At 46.2% G+C, this 19,811-nt stretch overlaps 1 protein-coding gene across 5 annotated transcripts in view; it reads left to right on the top strand.

Moving 5' to 3' along the window:
- Window positions 1-19,811, top strand: part of FGGY (FGGY carbohydrate kinase domain containing) — a 199,388-nt gene that overhangs the window by 74,742 nt on the left and 104,835 nt on the right. The window lies entirely within an intron of this gene.

Here is a 19,811-nt window from a genome sequence, read left to right as displayed (position 1 = left end):
CTGGAAACAAGCTAGATCAGTGGTTCTCAAACTTTGAGGGAGCTTTACTCCCTCAGTAAGTCTTTGTGGGGAAGCAGCAAGAACAGGGAAATAATCCCAGGATCATGTCCCTAAGGGGGGCGAAGGGGGGCATGCATTCACTTACTTGGACTCAGTGAGGGCTGCTGGTGGCTGCAAGAGGTGTGGGGAGCCCAGCGCAGCCCTCCACAGGGCTCCCTGAGTCTTGGAATCTTGAAACAAAGTGATCGCAATGCACCTCCTGCAAACGGGAAGCGCTTCGTGATTACTACTTCAAGATTCCAAGCTTCAGGAAACCCTGCAGAAGGCTGTGCTGGGCTCTCCACACTTCTTGCAGTCTCCAGCAGCCCTCACTGTATCCAAGTAAGTGAAAGCACCCTCTCTTCGCACCCCTTAGGGACATGATCCTGGGGATTGCTTCCCTGCCTCTCCTCTTCCCCCCTTTAAAGGGACAGGGGATGCATTACGCAAACCTAACAGTTTGAGAACCACTGAGCTAGATGTTTAGGCCAGCACAGGAGAATATGCAGTCTTTCCAATTTGATTTTGACTGGTACACTCCTGCACTTGCAGTGCTGATTTTTTTTTTTAAGAGGGCAACTTAAAAAGTGCTGTGCTTAACATATTTTGTGATCCATGCTGCACTTATTTCACTAGCTTGTTACACTGTCTTCATATTGCTTTAAAGTTTTCTGAAGCCTAAATTTAATTAGAATGTTAGCCTTGCTAATTGCACAATACTTATAGCAGATTTCCATTAAAAGTTCACAATGTTCATTTACCAGAAATGTTCCAGGGTAGCTTTATTCAACTTCTCTTGTTCACTTAATGGACTTTTAATGGCTGTTCTAAGCATACGTGTTATTAATGAGAATATTGCTGCATGAATTAAAAAAAAAACCCACCATTCTTCAAAGTTAATCACTTGATTTTTAAGTATCTAACACATTGAGCAAATTTCTGTAATGGTTTAATGCAGCACCACTGAATGGAAATCATGTGATGTCAGTAATTAAATCCATAAAGCTTTCTGGTATTCAAACAGAGATGTAATAGTTAATTTTTGGATACATTTTAGAACTGCAGATGAAAAATATATAGATACTTCTTAATATCCTTGATACAGTGATGGAACAAATTCTCTTGACAATCAATTCCTTTTCCCTTCTGTATATTTTGTAGCCATAAGAGACAAGTTTGTCATTTATCCATTCAACCAATTTCTTTGCCATCCTCAGATATAAATGTTTTCAGGATGGCTAATCCTGAAACAATAAAACTATATAAAGTACCATGCAGGAAAGCTATAATAATTAAAAAGCTTACGATGCAATTAAAATTGCAGCTTCAAAACCACAGTATTATTAACAGCTTAAAAGTTTAAAAGCATAGGAAAATAAAAAGTCCTCATCTGCAGCTGGAAAGATAGAATAGGCACTAGGTGAGCCTCCCTTTGGAGAGAGTGAGGGCCTTGAATGAGGAACCATATGAAAAGTCCCTCTATGTGGCATTACCTTTAATGGCAAGGGAACCCATAGGAGGACCTTGGATGATCTCAGTGCTTGAATAGGCGGATGTGGAAAAAGGCATTCCTTCAGGTATACCACAACAACTGCTGTCATACCCTATTAGTCCAGTCCTACCTAACTTGTTGCACAGCAATCCAGTTGGCAACAGGGTGTGGGCTGAAACATGAGGGAGATTCAAGCCGTGAAGGCCTTCTTGGGATAAGGGAATAGTTGTTTCCTTGTCCCAGAATAAGCTCTCACAGACCAGCTGGGTCTAGCCTGAGTTGTGCCAACTCTATCATGTCCAAGTGGACCCAGGAAGGCAGAAGAGGGTATAGGATATTGGTGAAGCCACTGCTGCCCCCACCAGCCCTTTCCCAGCCTAAATCCACCCTCCTCTCAACCCTGTTTTCTGCCCTGTCCCTCCTCCTCCCTGCCCTGCTCTATCCACCACCAGTGGCATCGCTAGGGGGGTGCAGGTGGTGCGGGCACATGGGGTGGGGGGTGAAAGGCTAAAATTGCAGTGGTTAGGAGCAATACCATCATGTTATATATGGTTGGATGTGGAATTTCCAGTAGAATGCAATGCAAAGAACCAGAGTGAAATATCTCCTTTCTATCAAAAGTTATGACCAAAAAACCGGAGAACAAAAAATGCATAGATCCCTATGGAAAGTGAAACTGAGCCAAATCATGTGTTTACTCATGAGTAGGAGAACTTGCCTTAGTTCTTCGGAAAGGGCAGGCTGAGAGGAATCCAACAACATCAGAATGGTCCTGATCCAATGAATGCAGCCCCCCAAAACACCTGAGAATAAAGTCCCTCTCTTCAAGCAGACAAATTTATTGAACCCTATGGAAAGCGAAACTAAGCCTCACGGTCGCGTTTACTTTCGAGTAAGCAAACGTGCCTTGGCTGGTGGTCAGGCCAGGCAAAGGGGAATGTGAAGCCATCCCAATGTGAATGGTCCCAATCTGATGGAACTGGAGATTAACAAATGCTCCATAAGGCATCCCCCCCCCCCACTAAAAAGAATCAAAACAGAGGTTTCAACTGATAAGGTTAACTTTTTTGAGACTTGCAAAGCCAGGTGGATCCTGACAGTGATCTGGTTTAAACAGAAGTTCTTAAATTGAACTGGACACTGGGTAGGGCTGAAAACCTTACTGATTTTGGAGGGTGGGTGTTATTACGGGCAGGCTACAGAGGAAATTCACGTGGTGGAACAGGGTTGGCTTTTGCTTATTTAATTATTTGTTTTACTTTAATTATTTATACTTATTTATTTTAATTTGCCTGATGATGTCACTTCCACCATGACATCACTTCTGGTGGGTCTTGGACAGATTGTCATTCTAAAAAGTGGGTCCCAGTGCTAAAAGTTTAAGATCTACTGTAATAAGGTGTTAGTAAGTTGATACCCTGGGAGGGTGTGTGTGTGTGTGACACCACTAGTGACTAAAATCACTAAAAGTTTGGAGGAATAACATGAATGCCATCATGTTATGTATCAATCAATTTGTAATTTCATGCAGAATGTGTTCTATCTTTGTTCCATCAAAAGCTACAACCAAAAACCAGTGGGGGCAGAGTGATGGTACATCTCCACGCCCACCACCTGGGATGTTGCTCCACCCACTGCATGGGGGTGATGCACTGGCATCCCGCACTGGGTGACGTGAACCCTAGTGACGCCACTGTTCACCACCCACCTCTCTCTTGCTCTCCATTCTGCAAACATGGCCAGAAAACCGACACTTACTTGCTTACTTAAAAGCATTCAGGAACTAATCATGCCTCAAATTAACCATCATTTTATGCTCTATAGCAGCCATTTCAACCACTGTGCGCACTGGTGTGCCGCGAATGGTCCCTAGGTGTGCTGCAGGAGTTTGGTGGAGGTTCATTTATTAATAGGACCATTGGGGGATATGAGCCCCCCACCAACAGCATGGTGTGCCTTGTCAGTTGTCCAAAAACTGATGGTGTGCCTTGACAAGTTTAGTACCTTGTCAGTGTGCCATGAGACAAAAAAGGTTGGCAATCACTGCTCTATAGAGTCTATAATGTTGGTGTGCAGAGCTAAAAACATCTGTTAAGATGTAAAGTGGAAATAAAGGGAAAAGGAGGCATATCTTAGGAAGTTTTCTTTATAAAGAGCTCCAAAGAAATGGCCCCCTTCAAAATTTGAGGTGGAACCAATATTGTATAGTGTGAAGTTAGTACATTTGAATTATGGAAAGCGCAATATGAGATAGTGTAATGTGTATGTAAACATGTTTAAGTGGAGGTGAAGACATGCTTCATAAGTAGTTTTGTACTTGTATGTCATATCATTATTTATTCAATTACTAGTTACTAGAAGTTCATATCAAGATTGTATAAGTCATTTCATGAAGTGCCATTTCATGCTACAGAAGTAGATAATAACATTAGTGATAACACCCCCTTTCATGGGTCTTACGTAGTGCAACTCTCAGCAAGAAGGAATGCATGCTTTAGTATCACATGTTCATTGTATCCTCTTGATGTCTGTGTATCCTCCAAATCTTATGCCGATCATGAGCTTCCAAGCCCAGGATCGGGGTTTGTCTTGGACACTTGAGCCTTCCCAACTCTGCTGCTGGGGATTAGTGGGAAACCAGGGCATGATGGGGCCTGAGGGCTCTTAAGGGGACCCGAACTGGGCGCACTTCCTCTTTGCATGTGGATATGCAGGTGCACAGACAATTCTCACACTTCTGTCATTCTCATCCACTTTAAATAGGTCCCTATGTCAATGCATGCAAATCCATGGGAATGGCAGCTACTAAGTAGCCATTTTCAACCTTTTTAATCTCACGGCATACCGACAAGGTACTAAAATTGTCAAGGCACGCAATCAGTTTTTGACAGTTGGCAAGTCACACCTTACTAACATTTGGGGCTCGCATTCCCCAGTGGTCCTACTAACAAATTATCCTCCCCCAAACTCCTGTGGCACACCTGCAGACCATCCGGAGCACACTGGTGTGCTATGGCACAGTGCCTCTACTTTCCATATGGGAACACATCATTAGTTCTAGAATAGTCTTTGGAGTTGGTAACATCGCAGCCCATCTGGGTTACAAATTGTTGTATATCTCTCATCCCTAACATACCTTTGGAGATGGAATATTAGGATGAGCAGTGAGGTCATTTTACCATGTTGGCAGTGTGTCCATAAACTAGCAAGTTGAAGAGCAGGCTTTGTTTGTGGCACCTTCTCTGACTCAGCAGTTTTCTTCTGCAACAGAGCCCATGTGTTCATTTCTAACATTAGTTTTCATAGAGTTAGGCATAAACAGCTTGCAAACAAAATGTTCTAATGTAGCTGCCTTAGCATTTCATGGTGTTACATCCCATTCAAGATCAGCAAAAAGCCTTTAAAGTGTTTTCATCTGCTTGTTGGAAAGCGTTCCAACAAGAGAGCTTGCCTTTTCTAGCAAAACCATGAGTGGTACCTCAACCAATAAAGACATAAAAACCAGTCGGTGCATCTACTCCATCTGACCCTAAAGCACCATAAATATGTGGAAGAGGAACTTTCCTTTTTGTTTGGCCATGGCAGGATGTTTGGGAGCATAGAATGGAGCTCTAGTATCACCACATCTATATCAGGCGAGTGAATGTGGACCAACTGCATGACATGTCATTTTAGTGTTCTCTGGAAGAGGAAGGGGTTAATTCTGTACTGTGTGGGATGCCCCTCCCTCTGCACAAGACAGGGCCAGACTGCTGATACCTCCTCCTGGGGCATCCCAGTCCCTAGTCCGGTCCTTGCTCTCCAAGGGACAGATTGGGATTTTGCTAGCTACAGAGAGCTTAGTGCTTTTTCTACCTTTCTCCTCCTTCAAGAAGATCTCTCCCTGGCCTCCATCCCTGCTCTTTTTCTCCTCCATTGCCCTTCCCTACCCAGTCCCTAGTCCTAGGCAGGGACTGGGCCCACTTTGGGGACAGCTTTGGGGGTTTGTGAGCTGACTGCCACAGGCCCTACCTCATGGGCGGCAGCTGCAGCAGACCAGCCAGGAGAGCACTAGCCCTTTGGGGCGCAACAACTACAGCGGGGGGGGGGGGGAAGAAGTATCCCTGCGGGCGAGCACTTCCCTTGGGCATGCCACCACAGGGGTAAGCCTTCTCCCCCTTCCCCCCCCCGCCTCAACCTCCAGAGCTCCGGAGGTGCCTTCTGCACACATACTATCGCGTGTGGGAGGAGAGAGAGGCCACGCATCTCGCCCCTCCCTCCCTTCCTCCGGTGAGGCAGAGATGCCGTAGCATTCCTGCACAGGCCATTAGGGAGAGGCTGAGCGCGGGAAGAAGGGAAAACTGCGCACAGAGCGTCCCCGCCTTGCCTTCCTCCAGCGCGGCTTTGAGGCCCCAGAGTTCCTTCCACGTGCCAGCCCCAGGCATGCGCGGGGAGAGAGGCAAGCAGCACAGCTGCACACAGTGCTCCTCCATCCCTCCCGGTGCGGCTGCGAGCCCCAGGGGGGCAGAGAGAGAAAGCCCCACAGCGAGGGCTACAAGATGTTGCCTGGCCTCCTCTGGTGCGGTCCTAGACCCCTAGACCTCTGGCCTCTGGCTATGAGGGGAAGGCTACTCCAAGCGCTGAAAGAGGGGCAAGAAGCCCAAGCAAACCAAGAGAGCAGCACAGGAGCATTCTAAGAGGCGCCGGGGAAAAGCCAAGGGGAGGTCCATATCCCCCTCTTCCTCTTCCCCTGTCTCCCATACATTTGGTTCTGAGAGGGAGGAAGGGGAACTCTCTGGTGATGATGCTGACAGTGAAATGCCGCAGAAGGTGGATAGGCTCTTCCCTATAGACCTGTTCCCCAGAGTGATGGGCAAGGCTTCCCAGTCACTAAACCTTGCTCCTGAGGGTGATGCCACACAGAATCAGGAAGGGGGCACCTCAGCAAACCTACATAGCTTGTTTCCCAAGGGCCCAGTCAAGCCCACGGTCATGCTGTTCCCAGAAGCCTTCCAGCGTGTGCAGGACATTGAATGGGCCAATCCTAACCAACATAGACACAGCTCCCGGGTTATAGACAAGCTGTACACCCTGCCAGACAAGGTACTCCAGTCCTTGAAAGTTCCAGTGGTGGATGCTCCTGTCACAGCGCTATCCTCCAGTGTAGTGCTTCCCTCTGAGGGTGAAGGGGGTCCCAAAGATGGTTTTGACAAAAGAATTAAGGGCTCCCTCAAGTGCAACTTTGAGGTCACCTCCTACGCTCTGTGTGCAGTAGCCGCCAATTCCATTATGGCCAGGGCTACCTTCCTGTGGGCAGAGGAATTGGCAGCCTCAGACCATGAACTGTCCAAGAAGGCAAGGAGTTCCTTAAAGAAAATATCTCTGGCAGCCACATTTATGGCAGACTCATCGCTAGATGCACTTCAGTTGAATGCAAGGGCCCTGGCTTCTAACATGGTTGCTATGCGCCACATTTGGCTACATGCCTGGGATGGCGATGCAGCCTCTCAGTCTAGATTGGTTGTTGTGCCTTTCCAAGGGGGTAAGCTCTTTGGACAGGCCCTGGATCCTCTTCTGTTGGAGGCCAAGGACAAACGCAAGGTGCTTCCTTCAGGCAAGAAGGAGCCTAGCAAGGGAAAGTCTAGTACTTTTCGCTCCTTCAGGTCCAATTTCACAGGACACGCCCAAGTCCAAGGCCAAGTGGGCCAAATCCCGCCTCTTCCCTAGAAGTAGGTATCACTGCACATTCCACTAGGGGAGCAGCAACTTCTGCAGCCTTCAAAGGGGTGGCTTCTCTTGAGGATATCTGCAAGGCACCCACTTGGGCCTCTCCAAATACCTTCACCAGGCACTATAAAATTGATCTGGCTGCCTCTGCTGAAGCCACCTTTGGTAGAAGCGTCCTGCAAAAGGTTTTGCAGCGGTAGGGGGAAATCTCACCAGGCCCACCCAGGCGATATGTAGCTTTGGCATATCCCACACAGTACAGAATTAACCCCTTCCTCTTCCAGAGAAAAATGGAATTCTTACCTGTGAATATCCTGTTCTTGGAAGAGGAAGGGGTTCATTCTGCCCACCTCTATCCTTGTTGAGATTCCCCGGCTGCAGTCCCTCTGTGGCTTCCTTGTCGGCTGGAGGGTGGTAGTTAGAGCATTCTGAGGCCAGGTTCCCTACCTCTCTTCCACGTTATTTTCAAGCCTTGCTGATCTCAGATGAGGCATTTACCAGGTGGCGCTGTAGGCCTCCAGGGTGTTCTGCGGGCCGTGTGGGAAACCATAGTGGCGGTTTGGGGGAATCCTGGTTCTTCCTCTTCAGTCCAGACTGGGGACCGGGACGCTCCCTGGTGGAGGAGACAATGTCAGCAGTCCGGCCCTGTCTCGTGCAGAGGGAGGGGCATCCCACACAGTACAGAATGAACCCTTTCCTCTTCCAAGAACAGAATATTCACAGGTAAGAATTCCATTTTTTTCTGTGCTCTCGGGGTGGTGCGGTTGACTGATTGTCTTCCATTGTTGTTCCCCACGCTACAACCACATACCACTATGTTCCAAATGTGTTCATGATCTTGTGTTTCAAGTAAATTGTTAACTATGTGTCACGGGTCGAGCCCCTGGCCGAGCCCCGTCTTACCTGGCTGTGGGCCAGGGACAGAACCGCCTGGCCACAGAGCCATCGCCACCTTGCCAACTGGCCAGGCAAGATGCAGGGCAGCTGGGTGGGAGAGACAGTCCCCCCAGAGCTCACCTGACCAGAGCAGTAGGCAGGGCAGGATCCCCATTAACCACCAGAGAGGAGGGAAGCAGGCTAGGGTCGGGGCCTCTTTAAGCCTAGAGAGGGAGGAAGAGGAGGAGCCGAGGGTGTGGCTGGGGAGGATAAAAAGCAGGGAAGCCTGTGATGACTGGCAGTTCTGGAGAGGGAAGGCAGGAGGCTGGAGCTGGAACCCCTGCCTAAAGACCAACGGCCTCAGGTCCTGCCTCCAGGGAGGAGGACAAGGGTGTTGTGAACCCCCTCCCCACGACTTGGTCTGAGGCTCCCCCTGCAGGGAACCCCAGGGAGGTGGACACACCCATCCAGGGGTTCCCAAGAGACCAGCCAGCCAGCCCTCGGCACCCCGCCGGGTGACCCCCAGAGACCCCCTTCACGGGGCACCCCTCACACGATGCTTTGGTCTGTACATCTGACTATCATATGGAATATCATACCAATCAAAGGCAACTTGTACTTCATCTTAGGAACCATTATAGATGGCTTACTGAGACTTTGTAACAATGCCATATTTTTGAATAGCACAGGGATGAATAGACTCATGCCGCTGTGAGATACAGGAAGCCGGACTAGATGGGCCTATGGCCTGATCCAGTGGGGCTGTTCTTATGTTCTTAGGTGAGAGAGGTAACAGTATAGCAGTCCAGCTAACTGCAGAGCCTCCAGCTGTATGGGCTATTCTAGCATTAGTGAAGTATGCCTGCAAGCAGACTGCGTCAAAACTTTGCGGCTGCCATTACCATGGATGTGCATGCACTTATGTGTGGCTGTATGAAAGTGGATGAGAATGGCAGTCAGCAACATGAGGATAGGATAGTGGAGATCACACAGACATCAAGATGTGATTGATGTGTGATACTGCTGTATACATGCTTTCTTACTGTGAATTGCACTACATAAGATCTGTATGTATGCTCCTATCAGTAATGTATCTCTAGAACTGGATTTTTGTTGCATGAAACAACTCTTAATGGATGGTGGTTGCTCACTGCTAACACAAAGGCATGTTAGGATTGTACCATAAATTATATGTGCTGTGAGAAGAAATGGGGGAGGGGGCAGGACACGACTAGTATTCAAAATATGGTTTTTTTAAAAAAAAGTTAACTTTGTGTTTAAGAAAGGAAAATACAGGATGCATGAAACATTTATGAGAAATTGCCATTTTAAAAGTAATACTGGTATATGTGCTTTGAAACAATGGATATTTTGGAAGTCTTGTCCTTTAAATGAAGAAGAAAAAGTAACTAGAATATTGGTAATGGTTCTACATAACGCTGACAGTTTCACTTTTAGTTGATGTGAGAGATTCTCAGTGATTCAGAGCTCCTCTTACAACCTACAAGATCTCCAGTGAATCTTTGCCACATCAAGGTGGGGGAACTGAACTACAAAAATACCAGACTTCAGACCTGACCTTTTACACTTCCCAGGGTGGATTAATCTTTTAGAGCTGCAGCAGTCCATGTCAATTGTGGTCTTTTCTTTTATGTCATGAATTTACTAATGACATACTTAAGGGTATAGATCTGAACCTTGAATTGCTGTGAACTTTATTGATCCCATCAGTATACCCACTACAAACCTAGTAGTAGAAAAGGTAGTTTGTACAGGGGGCGGGAGGGGAAATCTCACCATTCAGCAAACACATTTATGTTTTCTGGTTAAAGCAAGGAGTGTCGCGGCATTATAAAGCATAGACATCGACAATTATTTTAAATTTTCATGAACTATAGGCCTTTTAGGTGCTGAAGTGTGCAGTCTGTTTTTTTAAATAGCCTGATAAATTTTCATCCTCATTCTCCTACTTAAGGGGCTACTTAAGGGACCAAATAATGATTTTTCACTGAATAGCAGCGCTTTAGGCATTGCCGTTTTTTCTTGAAGCAAGGTACATTTCTCCCCAAGTAGAAGATATTATAGAAGTGATGTAGCTGTTTCTGAGGTTGTCAATATCCCATATTTTAAAAGCTGATGCAGCATAAAGATTCTTTATAAATCTGTTGTCACAGTGATAGAATCATATGCTTTTAGACTTGCAGCCCAGTCCTGTCCTTTAATTATGGCCCTGCATATCGCCACGTATCCCAGGGCAACAATGGCCCTGCTGATGCAAAAGTTCACCCATTAGCTGAGAACCCCATGAACTGTCATAACGGTGATGCAACATTACAGCAGCATAACTGAAATGCTGACATAACTGTTGGCCAAAACAGGGAGGAAATTATGGCACAAAGTTGGCAGGATGAGTAGGAGTTGATCCATATCATACCCTAACTCCCCTTTAGACCAGGGGTGCCCAAACCCCGGCCCGGGGGCCACTTGTGGCCCTCGGGGGCTCCCAATCCGGCCCGCGGGGAGTACCCAGTCTCCAATGAACCTCTGGCCCTCCAGAGACTTGCTGGAGCCCTTGCTGGCCTGACGCAACTGCTCTCAATGTGAGGACGACTGTTCGACCTCTCACCTGAGCTATGGGACGAGGGCTCCCTCCACTACTTGCTGTTTTCATGTCTGTGATGCAGCAGTGGCAGTGAAGGAAAGGCTGGCCTTGCTTTGCGCAAGGCCTTTTATAGGCCTTAAGCTACTGCAATACCTTCATTCATTCATATGTTCCATCTCAAATATATTCACTTATGTAAATTTATTCAAATTATAAATGTAAATTTATTCTTTTTCCCCCCCGGCCCCCAACACAGTGTCAGAGAGATGATGTGGCCCTCCTGCCAAAATGTTTGGACACCCCTGCTTTAGACAATGGGGATACCCCCAATGCCCGAAACATGCTATGCAAACAATAGAGCTGGTGTAGGGGGGAGTAAAGCCATAGGAAGCAATGGAAAAGGGAAAAACACCAGAAAATCTCACCTTGTGCAGTCTGACATGTGGATCTTGGGGCATCTTCCCAGCATCAGCTGGGAACACAGCAACTAATGCACATGCACCCTTTTTTCATGTGGCTGTACAGTTGAGAGCAACCAAAATAATTACTGAGCTGGGGCACTGTCCATATGAAGAAAGGCTACAGCGTTTGAGGCTCTTCAGTCTAGGAAAAAGACGCTTGAGAGGGGACATGATTGAGACGTATAAAATTATGCATGGGATGGATAGAGTGAATAGAGAGACTTCAGAAGGCCAAGTGCAGGGCAATGGCAACAGGATGCAGGTATCATGTGCTCCCGGAGACATCTGGTGGGTCACTGTGAGATATAGGAAGCTGGATTTGATGGACCTTTGGCCTGATCCAGCAGGGTTCTTCTTATGTTCTTATGACTGTTATTGTACAGCCCCTGTTGTACAGCAGGGGTTTGATGGGCAGCATCACAGTTGTCAGGGTACTGGCAGGGTGGCTGAATGGGTTATGATGGCATAACATGGCTGGGACTCTGCTGTTTCTCCACCTCCCCCTCCTTGGTGGATGGGCTTTGAGGCTGTCTCATGCTCCTTCCTCTTCTTGTCCCAATGGGAAGAAATAGCATGTAAATTAGGCTATTTGCATGCACTACCTCCCTGACCACTTGTGCTTTGGAAAAAAAAGGAGTGGATGCTCATTTACTTGAGGAATCAGAGATACCACATTCAAAGGCCTCCTTGGGGTGAGGGAACATTTGTTCTCTTGCCCCATGGTAAGCCCCTGCAGGTCCAGTGGGTCAAGTTGGACTTGGGCCAGCAATATCACTAGCGCAAATTATTAACCATATTATTAACAGTATTATTAAATCTGCATTAACGTGTGAAAGCGGATCTGGCCCAGGAAGGGGGGGGTTCAGGATTCGGCAGGTGTCACTGTCATGATCCTGCCCCCTTACTGGGCCCAATCTGACCTCCTTTCCACCTCTATTGCCATCCAATTCCACCCACACTCGCTTTGTTCTGCTCTCCCTCTGACCCTGTATGCTGTCTTACCGGAGGTGATGGGCCTCTGCAGTCTGTTGCCACGCAGACCTGGCTGTTTGCTGCTTCTGGTAATGGCCAGGCTATGTGAAGGACTTCTTCTTTGGGCACTCATGGATTTTGTAAGTGGTGCTTTCAAAATAATAGTGTTGGTTATCTTCATGCAGTTTTCCCCTTACATGAATTATGTGGTGGCAAAGAGAGTGACATTGGCTTGAAAGCATTCTGGGATGTCTCCAGGCTGTACTTTGTGAGCTTATGTGTCATTGATAACACATCATCGGTCGGATTTCTGACATATGTCAGAAGGACTGACCAGTGAAGCACATTGGTAGAAATGTCCATTCATGTCGATGGGCTAAGTTTAAGAAGGTTTATATCTGTGCTTTTTGATGCAGGGGAAACTATACCAAAATATATCGCCCTAGAGACTGGACAGGCTGTCTAATCTATATAGAGCTTATTTGATTACGAACTACCATCTTGGCATTATTTTCTTATAAATATGGATATAGTATTTTACCCTCTAGCATTGTCAGTTATTTTTTTTAAGTCAGAAGTATGTCAATATAAATTTCCCCTTCCAGTTTAGAATGAAGAATAAGACTTTACTTATTTTTATACTTTCAGTTTCTTTTTTAGTACACTGTAGAAGTTGAAGTGTTACAGTGTACATGCTGGATTGATGCCTGTTCTTCTTCTTCAGGTTTACTGTACCACAAATACCTTCATAGGATTTAGTCTCAGAGTTAAGTGTGATGGAATTTTTCTGCTGTCAAGGTGTCCTATCAGCTTTCTTATGCATTTTTCTTCATACTTCACAGAACAGTATTTAACTGACACACAGCATTATTTTTCAGATTACATAATTTTACTCTGTAGTATAGCAAACCAAAGGCTGTCTTACATTGTCATGGCTGAGACATGCATCTCCTTGCCACGTGTATGAGGAGACACCTGACACCATCGTCCTCTGTAGGCACCTCTCAATTTACTCAAGGGTTCCTTTTTCAGAAATCACACTCTATATTTACAAAATGTGTAAATTAATACTGTTTTCCCCATAAGAACCAATGTAATGAAATGCAGGCAATTACAATTTCACATAAAGCACAACTGGTTCTGCACAGGCTTTTGAACGAATGAGTCAGCTGGACCCTCTCGCTGGGCTTAACTTTTGTTGTTTTTCAAGACTAGCAAGCACTAAAATGTCTGGTTCTATTAAATATTAGTACAACTTTGGACCCTACAATTGACTTACGAAAGTTGACTAAAGAGGCATTGTTGTCCGCCCCGTGTTACGTCTGGTAAATAGCGGCTACTGTGGCAACTGCCCGGAAAGGTGGTGGGTCATTGGTACCACATAAATTTCTTTAAACAAAACATGAGCACAGCAAATTCCAGCTCCGGTCTTTAAGAAAGGATAAAAGGGGAGGAAAGGTTTCAGACAGCTTTTTCCTTTGGTAAACTTGCTTCTCACTTCACAGGGGGAAAAATCCTCTTCCAAAAATGGGATGTCTGCTGTGGAATACAGAAGGCTATGCAATAAAGGAGGGCTCTGTTTCTCTCCAACAGCTGCTTGAATGTGAAAAGGGAAGATCTTTCCCTTCAAATTATTGTATAGTCAAGTTGAGATTATTTTTAGATACCCATATTGTAGAAGCACTGTGAAATTATTTGTACAGCCAAATAAACCAGAGGCATACTTTAATAGCTTATTCTTTTTTGCCCTGCAGACATCTCCTGAATGGTACACTTCACTTGTAACACCTTTGATTCTGACAGACTAATCAAAATGGTTGAGGTCAGAGACGGTTTAGGTACTTTTTCCTGAGGCCTAGCTTAATATGTGTTTTATGTGACTTATGAAGAATTAGCAACTTTTTTTGTTGTTGGAGTAAAAGTGAGTGAAAGCTAATTTAATGGAGTAATCTGTGTACATGAGTGATAAATTACCTTGCAAGACAGTCTGGCTCATGCTTGAGCAACAATGTTTTCGTCAAATTATGAAGAAAAAGAAAAGCTTTATGCATTTGAACAATGGTTGGTCTTTGATAAGATGTGAACAATTGCTTGAAAAAAAAAGTATAAGGAGAAACCCTGGAGCAGTTAGCTGAGTATTTCTTTCACAACTTCATCATGTCTAGTTTTTTAGGATCTTCATTGTACCTGTGAATTGTGGAATGTTTCAGCGGACCATAAAATAAGTAGAACTTCTTCCATGGAAGTGATGCTCATTAACACTATTATGTTTCTGACAATTCTTGTCATAACCTTTCTTGCAGCACAATCCTAGCCATGTCTACTGGGAACAAAGTCGTTTTGAATTCAGCGGAACTTGCTCCAAGATGTGCACACAGAATTGCAGCCTTGCTAACTTATATTGTACATGGCTATGTTTGTGTATCCGAGTACATGCAATATATAACAAGGGTCTTGTTCTGCACTGGTAGTAAGTCTAGCTCACTGAATTAAGCTTTTGAAGCTTCACTTAAATTATTCTTCTTTGCAATCCACTTAAGGGTAGACTTATGATAGAGTGATTATCTGATTTTAAGATAAAGATAAATGTTCTGTTGATTATGAACAGTTCAGTTGTTGTGAGTAGCATTATATGATTTTGTGTGTATGTGTAACAAGAGTACCCAGGGCAGAAACAGTTGTGCAGGGACTCAACATAATTGCCAATGGCACAACTGTTAATTCAGCAGCGAAAGGAGAAAAATGGGGAAGTGTGGGAACTACAGCTCTCTGTAGCCTGGACTGAGGGCTACATGCAAGGGCTGAGCCTAGGAACAGGCCACAAAAGTACTTTGCTTACTTGGTGGAGAAGATAGTCTCGCCTACCAAGCTCTTTCTTTTGACTCCTGCTCCCTGCCTCTGAAGGATGTCACCACTGGCAAGCAAGATTCTCCTTGTTCTTGCTGGATCAATTAAGGGAGCTTGTTTGGGAAGAAGCCCTGAGGCTGATCTCAGGTCTCCAAAGAAAAGGTGCAAAAATCAGAAAATGCTTTCACTCATTCACACACATCTCACACACATCACACACACACACAGGCAGGAAGTCTGGCTCAGCTGGTAGAGCTGCCGCCTTGTATGCCTGAAGATCTGAGGCTGCCAGTTCGAAACAACCGGAAGTACCCGAGAACTGATGACACACTGATATACTGATGAGCTGACCCTCGGTGGCAGAGAGGAGTTGCCATCAAGTGGAGCGTGGGAGGCGAAGGGCCAGAGAGAGGCCAGACAGGGAAGGAATCCAGCTGGAACTGGAGGAGTTTCATAGAAGGCTAGAACTATTCAATTGTAAAAGTCCCTATGGGGGTTTAGAACAACCTGCCTATGTAAACCGCCTTGGATTAAAGTCTGAGGAGAAATCTGACAACTAAAGAAGGAGGTATATAAATACCTGTATAAATAAATAAATCTCACAGCACACACAGAAAGGAGAGACAGAGACCATCTCTAACATGTAGTCAACTTGACTTTACATGAGACAAAGACAAGGAAAATAGTGGGGATTTTGTGAGTCTTTGGCGAGTCTATGCTGCAGAAACAGAAAGGTTACTTATCCTTATTCTGCAAGCTTAAGAGTGTTGGGTTTCAGGTGTTGGAGCAGCATAGGGTCGACCGCACAATTCTCCCTGTGCAAAAAGGGGTCTCCAAGTCAGAAAGGGAGTTATGGAGCAAGCCAGTGGTGGGATTCAGCAGGTTCTCACCTATTCTATAGAACCCGTACCTAATCCAGCTGTTGGTTCTAAGAACCGTTTGCTGGCCAGGGAGCTCGCGCCTTGAAATGTCAGGGCTAACCCTCCTGGGGGCAGCAGCTGTGCGGGGCCAACCCCTCCCAGGGGAAAGCGGGTTGCTCCCAGCGGGTGCCGAGGCTGCTGGGGCTGAAGGGGCGAGCCAGACGCGGCCAACTGGAGTCTCCCGCGACGCGCGCCCGCAGATGCAGCCTGCTGACTAGGGTGAGAGAAGCAGCCCGGCTGCCTGCCCCGCACCTCCCCTCCCCGGCCAAGCTGGCTGACTGGCGAGTAGACTGCTCCTGCGCCTGGAGGCTCCTTGGGCTCAGCTCTCGCGGTGGGTTGGGGGCGTGGACGGGACGAAGAGGAGGGCGCCGGAGCAGCTCCCGCCCAAAGAGCCCCCGCTGCCCCTGAGGGCAAGCCCCCCTCCCCCCGCACGTCCATGGACACACAATGGAACTTACCTCTGGGTAGGCACTGAGCACAATCCTAACCAGGTCTACTCAGAAGTAACTCCTATTTTGTTCAATGGGGCTTACTCTCAGGAAAGTGTGGTTAGGATTGCAGCCACTGTCAATCAGAAGGCGAAGGAAGGAAGCATCTCATCCTCATCACTGAGGCTGCGATCCTATCCACACTTTCCTGGGAGTAAGCCCCTTTGGCTATAATGACTTACTCCTGAGTAGACATGCATAGGATTGTGCTCAAAGGCTGCAGTAAGCTCTGTTGACTATAATGGGACTTACTTCTGAGTAGACGGGCATAGGGATAGTGCCCTTACTTCCCAAAAGCACAGGGCTACACCTTGGGGTTGGTTTTCATCCTTGGGGTTTGCGAATGCAGTTTTGTGCCTGGGATCTTTTCATTGCAATACAATGTGTTGTTACACAACGATTGTATAATACACTATCATACACATAGAGGCGATGCTCCCACAGCTGAAATTCCTCAGGTTAAAAAAAGGCAGGAATGTGGCACCAAACATTACTTCATTAAGGGTACAATCCTATGCAGGTCTTCTCAGAAGTAAGTCCTGTTGTGTTCAATGGGTCTTACTCCCAGGAAAGTGTGGATAGGATTGCAACCTTTGAGCAGAATCCTATGCATATCTACTCAGAAGTAAATCTCATTATAGCCAATGGGGCTTATTCCCAGGAAAGTGGAAGTAGGATTGCAGCCTTAGGGCACAATCCTATGCATGTCTACTCAGAAGTAAGTCCTATTGTGCTCAGTGAGGCTCTCTTCTAGCACCTGTGCAGGCTGACTAGAAATTGAAGATTTTTTGGACAAGTTTGCAAATTGGGTTTAGGTCTTATCACCTAATGAAGAACTGGAGAAGCACTGGGAAGAACTTGTGATCAAGGTGAACCTCAAAACCTGCAAGGCTTTCTTACATGTGCTGTTAATTTTCATTTTTAGGCTGGGTTGTGGGTGCTTGGGCACCTACACAGCTGCAACACTTTCAAAGGACTGTGGTGGGGAGGTTCTGCCTCACCTGCCTCCCCACCAACTGCAGGCCCCTGCTTTGCACTCCCTGGTCAGTAGCAGCCCTCAAACTTGTGGGAGAATTGCCACTAGAGTAGACCAAAGTGATGGGTATCTGCTGTTGCCTGTCAGAAAGCAACCTAGAAGAACAGTCCCCTCATAGTACTTTTTTGCTCATTAGTGAAACTGTCCTTCAAGGCTGCCATTCTCTCTCAAACCCTGGAAGTCAACAACTCCCCTTGAACTTGTTGGGCTTCTGAGTAGACGTGCATTGGATTGCAGAGTTGGAAGTTGGAGGGGGAAGCTTTAGAGTTCACTGGAATTCTTTTTGGGGCTGGGTGGTAAAAGGAATAGAGCAGCATTTCTCAACCAGTAGTACTCATACCACCAGTGGTACTTGAGGTAGTGCCCAGTCGTACCCATGGCAGGACCCCCCCCCCAGGGTGGTAGTGAGACTCCACTGCCTGGTAGTGAGACCAGCAATATGATGCAACAAACAGTGGTAGGAGGCTCAGTTCTGCTTTTCTTGTACTCAAAAAAGCCCTCCCATCTACCCCTGGGAGCCCAATCCTATGCATGTCTACTCAGAAGTAAGTTCCATTATAGTCAATGGGACTTATTACCAGGAAAAAGTGGATAGCCTGAGCCTCTTACTGTGGTTTGTTGCATCATGTCTGGCCTCTTAGTATGGAAATAACTGGTGATAAAGTCATTCTAGTTACTTCCAGTTGTACTTCCCGGAGGTGGGCCATGCACAATGGCGAGAGGCAGATACTGAGGAATGTTGTAATAGAACAAAACAGAAGGGGAGATGTAAAGATGTTACTGTGCTGTTGTTGCTTTTGGTTGATGATGAGGTGTCAGACTATGTGCTCAGTGCACTTTTGCTGACCAGATGTTCACCACTAAAAGTGAACCAGATCCTTGAGAGGATTGACTGCTCTGGTAAAAATCACCAAGTTCCCACTGAGAAGGAAGGTGGCCCAGCTCAAAGCCCAGTGCAGCAAGTTGGTTTGTGCAGATGTGAAGGTGCTATGCTGCTGTGGTGTCTCCAGAGGTTGGTAACCTGGAGCCCTGGCAGTTCCCACCTCCTCTTCTTGGTGCCTTCCTGATTTCATTATACAACTGCCTTGAGAATTCAAGAAAAATGTCCATTTGAAGTGTGCATTTCAGCCGCATGTTTATCCTCCTTGGAAACTAGTGGCCAGAGGCCTGTAAGTGTGACTACAGAGGACAGAATTGCAGCCTTGCCATTTGGATTTAGACATTGGGTTAAAGTTACAGTGCAGTCCTATGACTGTCTACTCAGAAGTAAGTCCCATTATGTTCAATGGGACTTAGTCCCAGGAAAGTGTGTACTGTACAGTATAGGAGTGCAGCCGTAGTCTTTCAACATCCTTTGCAGCAGACAATTGAAGCTGAGTTGCTTATTGTTCATTAGGACATAGAACCTGTTGCTAATTTATTTGAATCCCACCACTGGAGCAAGCCCTTAACATGCAATGAGGTTGTAACCTTCAAGGGCAAGGGAACTGAGCTGCCTTTCTTGGAAGGAAGGAAGGAAGGAAAGAAGGGGTGCTGAGAGAGAGAAGCGGCCTACCAGGTTAGCTGACCACCCTGTCTAGCTCAGCAGCCTCAGTAGTACTTGGGGAGAGAAAGCTGAAAGGGAAAAGGGGTTATGGGATGTTGCCAATCTTGAGATTCTTAGATGGAGTGTCTCAATCAAGGAATCCTCTTTCGCTAGTAGAAGATTCCTGTTGGATTCTGCCTTTGTTTTCCCACCTACTTGACAATGTAATTGTTTGTTTGAATGCGCTGTTGGCTCATTATCCTGCTTCCTCAATGGAACTCAAATCATGGAGTTGGTGAAGACCATTGGAGATGTGAAACCTTTCCTTTGTCTTGTAAAAGTGTTGTTTTGTTTTTTTGTGTTTTTTTTTTCCAAAACTCAGGAATCCATGGAGGTGGCTGTGGTTATAAGACACTAAATATGTGGTTGCAGAAGCATTTAGAACTTTTTTTGGAAATTCTGGAGCCATGAAAACTCTATCTGAATTTAAGCAGTAAACAAGGCTCCATTCAAATTTGAACTACATGGAACAATTAAGTGAGGGGGGGGGGAGGATTACATGGCTAATGAAAAATGTGGACTTGCTAGTTGTGGCCTATTGCCAGCAGTCCTCTAAATAGCCACATTACTGCTTTGCTCTCCAGGCAGGTGCCTAGCACCAAGTATACTTGCTCACCTTGAACTAAAAGAAATAAACAGCACTCAAATACTGTCCACGTATCTCTCTCTCTCTCTCTCTCTCTCTCTCTCTCTCTCTCTCTCTCTCTCTCTCTGTGTGTGTGTGTGTGTGTGTTAAAATAAAATGCTGCATTGGCAGGTGACAAATAAAATGAGGAGTGTTTTGAGG

The sequence above is a fragment of the Tiliqua scincoides genome, chromosome 4, assembly GCF_035046505.1.
Source record: "Tiliqua scincoides isolate rTilSci1 chromosome 4, rTilSci1.hap2, whole genome shotgun sequence".
NCBI classification, from domain to species: Eukaryota; Metazoa; Chordata; class Lepidosauria; order Squamata; family Scincidae; genus Tiliqua; species Tiliqua scincoides.
Note: the sequence above shows the minus strand (reverse complement) of the source record. Positions and strands in the feature narration are given on the sequence as shown.